General features: G+C 41.1%; 1 long non-coding RNA gene across 1 annotated transcript; it reads right to left on the bottom strand.

The window, feature by feature from the left end:
* Positions 1–602: 602 nt before the first annotated feature.
* On the bottom strand, positions 603–3,002 carry LOC105355697. The gene is made up of 5 exons (XR_002873359.1): positions 2,812–3,002; positions 2,524–2,683; positions 2,372–2,439; positions 2,118–2,274; positions 603–1,084 (listed from the first exon to the last, which is right to left on the bottom strand). It is a non-coding gene; the product is annotated as an uncharacterized LOC105355697 (long non-coding RNA).
* Between the last annotated feature and the right edge of the window lie 673 nt (positions 3,003–3,675).

Here is a 3,675-nt window from a genome sequence, read left to right as displayed (position 1 = left end):
TATATTTTTTTTGTGTATTTTATTTATTGTCATTCATTCCCATAGGAAAAATCTATTGCTCATATATTGCTTGATCTCGTCTCTTGAGATCAGTTTGAGCGTCTCATATTTGTATCATTCTGTGATCATTTGCTTCTGAACTCTTGCTCCTAAGGGTCCCTTAGGAGCAAGAGTTAAGCTATAATGAGAAAAGACGTCACTGAGACAAATCAGGTTGAGTTGAGACAACTGTTAGAGCAATAATTAAGAAGTGGGAGAGACGAACCTAAGACGCTCATGAGACAAATCTAAGAATGAGTCCTAAAAGAGATCTCATCGTTGTCTGTCTGATGTCCCTTTCATGTCTTAATCATTTCTCTTCAATGTCTTACCAAAGCCGTTAATGAGAATGATATTTGAGATATATTTGAGAAAGAAAAGAGAATTTAGATGTGAATCAACAGGTGATTAACCACCTCCTGCAGAACTTGAGGAGGCAATTCAACCACTGCAGCAGATCTGTTGGAGCAGGAAAACAGCTAAAACATCCAGAACAGTGACCTTCAAGGACCAGGATGGGAGACCACTGATATACAGTAACAGTAAAAACAATACTAGAAATGTAAATGCTTTACAGTTTATTTGGGCAGCACCATCATCAGTACAGCATTTGAATTGTGGTAGCAGTATTAGACACTTTTTAAAATATTAAATGCATTAAGTACATGAACCGTGGCGTACTAAATGTGGCTGACATGATGGTCATGAATACTTCCAGATTTTAAACAACAAACACACTGACAACACTGCTGAGGTACAAGGAAAAAACAAGATTATGTAACCACGTAAAAAAGTACCTGATAAAAACATTCTCTGAAACTTGCAGTCTACCAAATCCATGAACCAATTTGAGAACCAAATTAAGATAAAAAATAAGAATAAAAAATAAGAAAAAAGATGGAAGAGAAACCAGTCCGCATACTGTAGATCATAGCAGTTGCCTTAGAACCTGTTCTGGCCCTACATTTGCTGACAAAGGCTTTCTTGAGCTTGGCCTCTTCAATTTGTTCCCAACCAGGTAGAGTGGCACATCTTAGGACATCAGCTGTAAGACAAGAACATTAAAATCTGGCATGAGTAAATTGATAACAGACAGCACATAACAAACAAAGATAACACTTCAAGCTAGAAGCAAACTGTAGTTTTATAAAAGCAGCTGCATAATGCTACCATAAGATTACGTTTCTGTCATCCCTAAAAGCAGCCACACGGCGCTTGAGAGGACATCTGTTTCAGTTAAAAGAATTGAAATGCAGCATTCTATGGGCATTAACTATTTAACAAATAAGGTTCAAATCTGTTTCATTTCATTTTTCATGATACAGTCCAGATCAAACATTTAAGAAATGATCAAAATTCACATTTTGCATGGTTGGCTCTTAACAAGGGAAAAATAATACCCTTGTCTTAATTGGGACGCTGAGGGCTGATCGTGTCGAACGGTAAACTGTGGAATAAAATATTTCAACGAATATATATTATGCTATGATTAAGAATTTTGTGGTCAATATTTTTTGGATTGTTCAGAATATTTCCATTAGTTTTTTAAAGTAGAGCACTTTGGCTTAGGTCTTTGTTCTGTTTGAGACTGAAGAATTACCACTTAGTGGTACAAAAGTAAAGGTTGGAAAAAAGTCTGTTATACTTAGAAAACTTCATAAAGCCACCCTTTAAATTGTATTTTATTTCTTTTAATGTGACACAATCTTGCTATTTAAATCAAATTGCCCCAAAATAAAGATTTTCAAAGCTAAATTTTAAGTTGGCCAGGGCTGCTCATTCCTGGTCCTTGGGATCCATCACCCTGACTGTTTTCTAGATCTCCAAGCCCTGCTAGCTGTTGATCAGCTCAACCAGATGTCTCCACATTCTGACTGAATGAACACACCTGGTCCAGGTAATCAGCAGCAAGCAATTCATGGAGAGTTGGAAAACAGGCAGGCTGGTAGATCTCAAGGACCAGGGATGAGCAGCCCTGAGTTAGATTAATACAAGATTAATTAGAATAATTAACTGCAAGTCATGATTAACTATCACACCCAAAAATCAATCGCATGACAGCACTCATAAATATGTACCTTTGCAGAAACTCCAGGGTTGAAGCCAGCTCAGTTGGATAATGACTGTTAAAGCAGAAGTAGCTTCTGAACATCAGGCACAGTGCTGCAATGTTGTTGTGTACGATGGAGCGGTCCAAACTAAGCATGAACCTCCTTGGGGAAAAGCAAGACTGTCCTAAAGACAGAACAATGGATGAAGTAAACATGTCACTCATGTACAGTGTACAATGACAAAACCTTTAGAATAATTTAACACTTGAAACTTTACTTACCACATACAATCTCCTTGCATCATCTGCAGCCTTTTAGAGTCTGGAAAAACGTCTTGCTTTCTTCATTTCTGCAACAAGAGTGCAAACCATTTCCTTCCTTAGTCTTGGGCCAGGTCCCTTTCCCCTCTGCACAAATTCCTCAGAAAACTTACTCCATGGAATATCAAAGCTGTCCTCCCAGTCAATGTATGTACAGTCCTCAGCTTCTGTAAGATGTGGATGATGAACTTTTCTGTGACAATAACAAAAGTGATGATGATTGTGTTGGTGAGGTCTCAACAGATGATGATGTGCTGTTCTCTGGCGTTTGGTCTGCAACAAAAAACAAACAAACAGTATAAGTGTATAAAGTTTACATTGTACTGTCAGTGTGTTACCCATTCATATTCATATCCACTTCCGTGCATTACAAAAACTCATTTGTAATGTTTGAGACTCACATTTCAATTTCCAGAAAGCAAGACGTTTCCGGGTTTGAACAGGTCTCAAAGCTGGCAGCAAGTCAGCCTCTTCTATGAATCCTAGATCCTCATACAACTCCATTTATTCCAATGGACTGCAAGTGTTCTTCCAGGATGTCTTTTGTGGCTCTGGTAGGACTTCCATAATTGCAGTGTGGAGGAACCCTGGCTGAACGCAGAGGTGCGGGCTCTGCTGAAACACAGGAATTCTGCGTTCCAGTCAGGTGACAAGGTGGCACTCAGAGCAGCAAGAAGGGAGCTGCATGCTGGGGTGAGGAGGGCCAAGGCCGCCTATGCTCAGAGGATTCAGGGACACTTTACGTCGAATGACCCTCGGAGTATGTGGAATGGCATTAAGTGCATCACAGATTACAACACCAGAGATGCACAATGTCCTGAGGACCCCTCTCTACCAGACGCACTCAACCTCTTCTACTCCCGCTTTGAGGACTCCAACACCGCCCCTCCCAGCACCAAACTCACCATCCCACCTTGCGAAGAGCCTTTCAGTGTGACGCCCGCTGAGGTGAGGAGGACCCTCCAGAGGATCAACCCTCACAAAGCTGCTGGACCCGACAACATCCCTGGACGGGTGCTGAAGGACTGTGCACACCAGCTCACAGAGGTGCTGACAGACATCTTCAACACCTCCCTGATGCAGGCAGTGGTCCCCACCTGCCTGAAAACCGCCACCATCATTCCAATACCCAAATCATCCACAGTGACAAGTCTGAATGACTATCGGCCGGTTGCCCTGACACCGATAGTCATGAAATGTTTCGAAAAACTGGTCATGACCCGCATCACAGAATCCATCGACATCACCAAGGACCTGCACCAATA

This window comes from Oryzias latipes, chromosome 6 (genome assembly GCF_002234675.1).
Source record: "Oryzias latipes chromosome 6, ASM223467v1".
Classification (NCBI taxonomy): domain Eukaryota; kingdom Metazoa; phylum Chordata; class Actinopteri; order Beloniformes; family Adrianichthyidae; genus Oryzias; species Oryzias latipes.
This window is presented reverse-complemented; position numbering and strand designations above follow the sequence as displayed.